Source organism: Triturus cristatus, chromosome 8 (assembly GCF_964204655.1).
Source record: "Triturus cristatus chromosome 8, aTriCri1.1, whole genome shotgun sequence".
Taxonomy (NCBI): Eukaryota; Metazoa; Chordata; class Amphibia; order Caudata; family Salamandridae; genus Triturus; species Triturus cristatus.
Window position 1 is genome coordinate 381,564,647 of NC_140591.1, and position 9,385 is coordinate 381,574,031.

Genomic DNA, 9,385 nt, shown 5'->3' on the forward strand with positions numbered 1-9,385 from the left:
TTGAAGCAGCTACTGCACCCACAACAAACCCAGAGACAGAAGACTTGAAGAACAAAAGTAGGGTTTTCTAGCAACCAGACAGTGGAAATGCAAGAATTGTCTTGACAAAAGGATGCTCACAGCCCACATCCTGTTGCAACATAACATAACATAACATAGCAAGAGCTCATTTTGGGCCAGATGTACGAAGGTAAGTGTTTGCGATTACCAAATAGCGACTTTTTGTGATTCGCTATTTGGTAATCTCAAACAGCAATATACAAATGTGTGTTTACATTCTGTAAGGTTCAGAGATGCAATCTCTTCCAATTCAGGCCAGCCTGTTGTTTGCTCATGGGAGATATTTCACACCTTTACAAAACTACTCAAATGCTGATCCCTGGCTGAGAGAATTCGGAGAGCAAATGCATATTCGCCTCAAGGAGCTTTAGGCAGAGAAAAGATAGCTTTCTGAAAGTTGCTTCTCATTAATATTTATTAAAAGCAACTTTGAGAAAGTTTCCACTCTGTTGCCCAGATTGTCCACTGGTCTTGCATGATTGCTGGCCACCAGATAGCCTTATGCCCCACTGGGGAGTAGTTTGAATGACTCCCAGGCTCAGGAACAGCAGTAACCTTCTACAGATGGAGGTGTTACCTCCCCCTGCAGAAGACCACTCGGGTGGTGGCCCAAAAGGATGAGCTTCAATGGCAAATGGCGATCACATTCCTGAAAGGTCACCCCTCTGATCAGGTCGACAAGCTTGTGGCAGGAACAGAGAAGGGAGACCAGTACCCAAACCGGTTTTCCCATGGGCATTTAGCCCACAGGTAGCCACACCTCTAGGATGGGCTACCAAGCTCCTAACATCCAATGAAGGGTTCAAACATCTTGAGAGTGGGCAGAATAGTGCACTCTGGGATTGGTAAATGCCACACATAGCCAGAAGTCATCATAGGGCAGCAGGGATCCTGGTAGCCCATTGGCTAGTGACCACATCATCCCCTCTGGGCTCTTTCTGGGCATAGATGTCAACTGTGACACCTTGGACCTCAGATCAAAACAGAACAGGAAAAAAGAACAAATGATGACTGCCCTGTTGACCCCTGGACCTATCAATATAGTATGCACTGACTGCACCTGCTGCACCTTGGCCTAGCAAAGAGGGGACTGTCCCTGTTGCCCCTGTCTAATGGAAAAGTTTCTCCCGAGCCCCAGAAAATAGTGACTCCAAGGGTCAGTCTGCAGACCTTCCTAGAATCAGCACCAGGACAATCAAAGCGGAAGACACCCATTATGATAAGCCAGTAGCCACACTCTTTGAATAGTCTCTGACCACTGCTGGGTGACCCATCCTCGTCAGCCAAACGTTGCACTTGAATCTGATAGATCCAGGAGTATCGTCTGAGTCCAGATTACTTGCCAAAGAGGAAACCAGCCTTCACTAAAGGACACCGCTGGGCCCACTGTTTACAGAGATTGGTATCCCACCTGCAGCTGCCCTTCTACTAGCTCAAAGAGTACTTCAAGGGACATCAAACCTTGTGACCAAAGTGTCCCCACCATACCCTTGGACTGAGGAATAACCTCCAGGACACCCCTATTGACCCCACGGCACCCAGAGCATCTTTCCGCACCCTCAGTATCCTGCATCCCCAGCATCAGGACCACTCAATTGAAGTCAATGGTGGTCTTAATATACAGTGTGGAATTGGACTTGAGTCTGCTTTGGTGACCAGGTAACCATCCAAATACTCCCAATTGACCCCACTGATCTTCTGCCGGAATTGGTCACCATACTCACGCCAGAGTAGCCAAACACAACTCTTTCAAACTTTTCAAACTTTTCTAAATGTTACAGTTACCCTAGCTTGTTTGTGCTTTGGACATAAAAGCTGAGATATGCGTTACACTTGAACATTTCTATATTTCTGGAACCCTCTGATGGATGTGCTCAAGTTGGTATTTATAAATTCATAAAAACATTTATATTTATAAACTGGTGTCTGATTTCTTTTGTATTGTTTGACTTTCGAATTTCGTTGTTTGGTGCTTATAAATGCTTTATCCTAGTTCCTTTGTTTAAGCCTTGCTGTTCAAAGCCACAGTTACCCATGGTTGAGCTAAAAGTTTTGCAAATGAGCCGACTGGAGCCAATACAGCTTTACGAGTGTATTACACGATAAGGTTGCACAACTATATCATATACTACACCACAATCCTCACACTAATGGCATAATTACGATGACGGGCGGACAAAGTCTGTCTGCCACCGTAACGGAATGCGGGACCGTCCGCCAGGGGAGCGGCAGTCCCGAACCTGCAATTAGGATGCCACCGTGGCGGTGGCATCCCCCATTCCCATCATTGTGGTGGGCGGAGCTCACAGCACCGCCCGCCACAATGCTGGGAATGCACGTTGTGCATTGACATGCACAAGGTGACAGGCACCGCGTGGTGCCTGCCACCTTGCCCACGCCAATGCAGGGGGGTACCATAGGTACCCCCCATGTGCACCTCCCATCCCCCCAACACCCTGTGGGCCTGCTACAGGCCCCCTACAGCAAAGACCGCATGCCTCTGCTTTCCGCTGTCATCATAATATGGATGGCGGTGTCTTGCAGACACCGCCACCATGTTATGCATGTTTTCCACCCGGTCGATGAGTCGACCGGCGGAAAAGCGGCGGACGGTCTTTCTGTCTGCCACGGACCCCCCAGCTATCCTGATATGGCGGGGGGTCTTTGAGGTGTGGATGGCGGGCAGATCGCACCCGCCGGGCCAGCGGTGACCACCGCTGGCCCTGCAGGGGCGATCCGCCTACCATCCTAATGGACCCCTAAGTGTTTATAAGTAAGTTGAATATGTCAATTAAGTGTATGCCAATTTCATCATGTTGACAGCTTCAACAGTCAGCAAACACAATTAAGGCCAATATTTCAGGAGACATCACACAAAAGATGACCATTTTCCTGCACTCCTTTGGTGGGAGATGCCCGTTTTTATTATCAAATATTAATCCAAAATGTATGCATGTGAATCAAAGGACATGCTACCTGTGATTAATTGTTGTGAAGAAGCAAGATTAGGATCAATAATAAGGGCTTTTCCATGAATGTGAAAGAAACAGAGCGCTACAATGAAAGAGGAAAGAATGCAAACCAAACCATCTGTTTCTGAAGGAGCTTTTTGAAAAATGCATTGAGAGGTTTACTTTTACACTATCCAGGTAAGTAAATAAAATCTATCAATCAATGCTTTTCCTCACACCACCATTACCACTAACATTAAGGTTAAACATCATTACCATCACCACAAGAGTCAGTAGCAATGCCCTTATCACGACCACAATCACCATTACTACCACTAGCATCAACAACAATCTAATTGCCATTATCATCACTATCACCACCAATATCACCAAAACTGACAGCTCCACCAGCACCACTAGTACCACCACCAGCATTATCACTACCTTCACCAGGGCTAGAACGATCACTGCTACTATTAGTATCATCAAACCGCCAATACTATTCCCACCATCAGCCCTACTAATGCCACTATTACCAGCACTAACACCACTCCAATATTCTCATGTGTTTATGTGTGGAAGAGCATTGTGCCTTTGATAGTGTTGTGTGTGTGTGTGTTTGTGGAAGGGTGATGTTGGCATGTGTGAGAGAAATTGTGTGTTTGCTATAAGTAGTAAAAAGGCCAGATATATTGGCTTTGCCACTGCTTATTAATATGGATGCATTTTAGGTAAAGTCACAAAACCTGGCTTTTTAAACCAGCTTATTGCTAAGCTTTTGGATCTTTCTTGCCTCTATGCCTTAGCGTCATGAAACCTTTTTGGTGTGTGTGTGCTTTATAAATATGTTCCAATATAACATAACATAAAAAGATGGCCGCCGAGTAGGAGCCTCCCGAGTTGGTCCCGGTTTGGGGATTACCAACTTGGGGTTATCCTTGTAAAAACCACCTCACCGGCCTTTTCCCCCGACGGCCCCAGGACAGGACTGCACACCCATACCGAGGCATACCGCTGAAGCTGAAATTGACATCCGACTTATCCGCTGGATCGACTACCGCTGCTGTTCCGGTCTGTACCTACGCTGCCCGGACTCCGGCATTGCTTGGCTGATCTCCTTCTCTGTGGCCAGTCTGCCGCGGAAGTTAGTTACCCACTGCAACAAGCCCTTGGTTCCGATGCTGTGGGCTCCTTCAACTCAGTGCCTGCCTGCCTCCACAGGATTGAGGTTGCCGGTTGCCAGTGGGTGACGCTATATGCAGGTGCAGGTGCCCAGAGGAATTGGTGACAAGTCCCTGTCTGCTGCTGTCGATCTGTGTCCCTGAGGTCCTCACTGGAGCCTGTTGGCCAGCACCTGGACTGTATATCCTCCTCCTCCGCCTCAGGAGGATCGACGTGGGTGCCAACACCATTTGGTTCCGGCGCCATTTTGCAGCCTCCGACCTGCCCAGAGCCTGGCAGCGGCTACCGGCGCTATTTGATCTCCGGCGCTTTTCTTTGCAGCCTCCTTCGCTGCTGCACTTCGGTCTTGCCCAATGTCTGGTTGCCCGATGTGGGTTCATCCGAACCGGTGCCTGTCCACATTTGGCGGGCCGAGGCCCTCGGGTGTCGGTGGGTGACACCGGATGCCAGCACCATTCACAGCGACTCTCCCCGTGACCTACATCTTCGGCGGCGGAACCCGCACTGCAATCTTGCGTCTTGCACCCCCTGGGACCTGCCTGGAGCTCGGCAACAAGCGCGCTGCTGATGAGCCCTTCCTCTCTGCCTCCGAGGGATCGGCGCTTGCCGGGTGCCAGCGGGGGCTGTGCTTCCTATTACATCCGACGTAGCAATGGATGTTGCAGGTTGTCTCTCTAGTCACTGGCGCTGACCGTAACTCGCCTCTCTAGATCTGCCCAGAGTTGTGGCAACTTATTCATGTGAGTCCTTCTCCCCCCCCTGCTCACTACCCAACCTGATTCTTGGGAACAGTGGCCTGGCGGCTCTCGACGGGGTAACCAGGAGTGACTGCTGTTCTGCCTGTGTGTGTGGCCGTGACGCCCGAGCCTGTGAGCGCCCGACCCTTGCTGGTCCCCGCGGACCTGGCCCAATTTCGGAGCTTGAGGTGCTGGGGCACCCCCTGTGATGGTTCTGACTCTGTCTCCAACTGCTGCAAGCTCTAACAGCCACCACATCTGATCCAAGGTGGGCACGAGCAGGGCTTCACCATGGCCTACACAGGGATCTACAGAGGCCTGGACATGACATGCCTGACCTTGAAATGGTGGCCGCCTCTGCCTTCGTTTCCTCGGCAGCCTAAATGGCAGCCCCCAGCTCCATCTCTGGATTGTTTTTTACTCCCCCCACCCCCTTTTCTTTTACCTCTGCCCTCTAGTGGGGACATGTTCTTCCGCTACTCGACTGTAGCCTATGTATCTATTCTAAACAGTTTTTCCTGAACGCTGAGACCTGAGCAACATGGCTGATGCCCGGTGTAGTTGCTAGACAGCTATAGAGGAGATTGGCCCTGGTTCCCCACTCCTGACCGTCACCTACCCTGCCTGACATTGGGCACAGTTCTTCCTCGTCTCCCTGCTATGGCTCCTTCCTCCCCTCCCTCCTACGAATTCTCGCAACATTGTTTTTGTTTACTGTACTTTACTATGCTCTTGTAACTGATGTAACCTGTAACGCAAAGATCCTAAATGTAAACCGCTCTGATACCCTCTGGGGTCTGGTTCGCGCTATATAAACCTTTATGAATAAATAAAAAATAAAATAAAAAAATAATAAAATAATTCAGGCCAGATATACGAAGGTGTTTGCGATGACCAAATAGAGAATTTTTGCGATTCGCTATTTGGTAATCGCAAACAACAAAGTATAAATGTGTGTTTAACACGTTTTGCGATTCCCAGTGGGGCACAAATAGACTTACCTCATGAATATTATTGAGGTAGGTCTCAGTTTATGACCCATTTGAAATCACAAAAATCACAATCACAGCAGACCACCATGTCTGTGACTGCTTTTCAATAAAGCAACTTTTTTTTTCAAAATGCACCCCGTTTTTCTTAAAGGAAAACAGGATGCGTTTGAAAAAGAAAAATGAAAAGGGTTCTTTTAATCTTTTAAGAGTAGGTAGTGGTCCATGTAACCACTGCCTACTTTTTAAAAATGTTTTTACAAACATTCACAAAGGGGAAGGGGTCCCTTGGGGAACCCCTCCTATTTGCGAAAGGGTTACCACCTACTTGAAGTAGGCGGTAAAATTCAAATGTTTTGCGACTGTATTTCGGCCACAAAGCATTCGCACATACCACTGCAATTCAATATTAGGAAGAGACGCCCTCAAAATGGCCCTCCTAATACTGAATCTCAAACCCAATTTGCGATTCGGTAATTGGTTACCAAATCGAAAATTGGGCCTTTTGTACATTGAAAATGCCTTTTTGCGTTCTCAAACAGTCCGATTCTGCACATGTGACCGTTTGTGAAGGAAAAAAGGCTTTGTACATATGGCCCTTAATTTTGCGGTTTAAAGACAATCATAAATTATGAACGACTACTAAAATAAATATCAAACACCCGGCCGGTGCAATACTGTGTCCCGTTATGAGCAACCTTAAGAGATTAGAGGGGAACAATACTTGAACAAGCATGCTGCATACTTATCGGATCTAAAGAAATATTGTATTTTAACGAAAGGACAATTAAATGGCTGTGATAGGATAAAGTTATTAACAAAGGTTTTTGTAAGTGTAGCTAAGAGAGAATAAAAGCTCAATATGTTGAAACATGTGGTTTGGTGTAAGAGTTTGGGTTGGAATCCGTCCACGCTGTGACCTGTCTGCCGGCTGGGTCATTGCTAACACGCTTCAGAACCAGATCCAGGTGTCAGCTTAAGAGATCCAATTTTTCCAGATGTTGCAGAGCAATTCCAAGCTGTATGGAGCACTCGGGAAGAACACGGACGATGGTAATAATGAACCCGTGTATGGCAATTGCCCAGCCTGTAATACTTGCAGAGCAGGCAGATTTTTCTAGACAGAAAGGGGTACTTTAAAAAAATTAAGATTTATTTTTCAAAAGATTTTGTGGATTTACAAGTATCATTCTGGTATGCTTGACTATAATGTATGTGGTCTATTGCGTCGCATATCTCTCACTGCATGTCCTATTAAGTGGAGGTTTCAGAAGCTGCCAATGGAAGTGTTGGTCAATTTAAGAGAGGCCTTACATATCAGCCAACTAGCTCTACGTTATCAGACTGATTTTCAGCTCGTTCTCGTCCCACCCTGCCCAGTGCATTTTCCTAAAAACCAGGACTTGCTTATCGTCAGCATGTGACATGGGATCTGGTTGGCAGCTGTGCCAGTGGCAGTTCTGTGGCATGATACCCACCGTGGTGCACGTTGAAAAACGTCACAACAGAACTACACCATATGGTGAACAAGCATTTATAATGTAATATGTCTTGCAATGTCATTATTTTGAGCTATTGGCATTGTAAATGTCATCGTTTTTTCCCTTCTTGAAGCATTAATCAAATGGTGTAATGCAAAATTGCAATAGCTGACTTTGTTGTAACTATGAAATCTATTGCATTGCATTTGTACTGTGTGAGTTTGTATTATAAATGGTAATGGCTTTTATTAATGTGATATTGTTTTTATCACATTAATCTAATGTATTAAAAATGTTAATACCCACTCATTTTGGAATAAGGACTGAGCGGATATTACAAATACCCATGTGTTGTTACTATGACTGCAGTTACAGGTGTGAGATTACTGTCACTGCAGCTATAGGTGTGATGTTACCATTACTGCAGATATAGGTGTGAGATCATTATTACTGCAGATATAGGTATGATATGTACAATACAGGCAGTAAGAATAGCTTGCTGCACATGGACAGGCAGTGAGAGGGGCTGATCTGCACAGACAGTCAGTGATAGAAGTCTAGTCTATGTGAACAGGCAGAGAAGAGCTTTGTGCGCACGGACAGAAGTGAGTAGCTTGGTGCGCAGGGGCAGGCAGTGAGAGGAGGCTGGTGAGCAGAGACAGGCAGTAAGAAGAGCTTGGTGAGCAGGGACAGGCATTGAGAGGAGGATAGTGAGCAGGAATAGGCAGTGAGAAGAGCTTGGTGAGCAGGGACAGGCATTGAGAGGAGGATAGTGAGCAGGAATAGGCAGTGAGAAGAGCTTGGTGAGCAGGGACAGGCATTGAGAGGAGGATAGTGAGCAGGAATAGGCAGTGAGAAGAGCTTGGTGAGCAGGGTCAGGCATTGAGAGGAACTTGGCGCGCAGGGACCGAAGTGAGAGGAGCTTGGTGTGCAGGGACAGGCAGTGAGAGGAGCTTGGTGCGCAGGGACCGAAGTGAGAGGAGCTTGGTGTGCAGGGACAGGCAGTGAGAGGAGCTTGGTGCGCAGGGACAGAAGTGAGAGGAACTTGGGGCGCACTTGCAGTGAGAGGAGCTGGGTGCGCAGAGAAAGGCGATGAGAGGAGCTTGGTGCGCAGGGACAGGCAATGAGAGGAGCTTGGTGAGCAGGCACAGGCGGTGAGAGGAGCTTGGTGCGCAGGGACAGGCAATGAGAGGAGCTTGGTGAGCAGGAACAGGTGGTGAGAGGAGCTTGGTGCGTAGGGACAGGTGACTATTTTCTCACCTCCATTAGAGTGCTTGAAGTGAACTGTATGAGAGTGTAATTTTAGCAATTTCTGTTAACTCCTGCTGGTTCCATTCCCTGCGACTCAGAGGTGTACTAATGGTAAGGGTCTTAGCACATTATCGGCAGAACTAATGGCTTACAAAAGCATGATTTAGGTGTTCACTTCACTACAAAAATAATAAGTATTCATTGATATTGTTCTAAACTGACTGCATGCTCTTGAACCGAAATATGCACAAATAACGTTACCCACTTCACATATAACCTGTCACTTCATCACCATCAACATGGTTTAAGCCTCTATAAGGTTATTGGAGAGGGTGCAAGAGTAAATAAGATGGGCTCTATAGGGTCAGTAGTTAATCTCCAATAGCTCAAGTATCTCATCTATACCCCATACAATGACAAAATTATGAGGTTGTATTGTCTAAACATTGATAATCTTATGGACAAAAATGCAACGACATAGGAACCGTGCAAATAACATGACAGGTCCAGACAGCCCTGCAGTATACTGTTAAAACACACTCAACATTACTGCGACACTAACCCCAAAGGGCTCCCGAAGCTCAGCCCAGCACAGCATTATAGACCCACGGCCTACTGCCCTCTGACCCCTGCAGTGAACACACACCTCCTCCCACACCCGATACACACTGGCCCTTCGTGATACACACGTCTCCATCCCGTAACCACACAAGCCGCCCTAGCATGGACCCTGC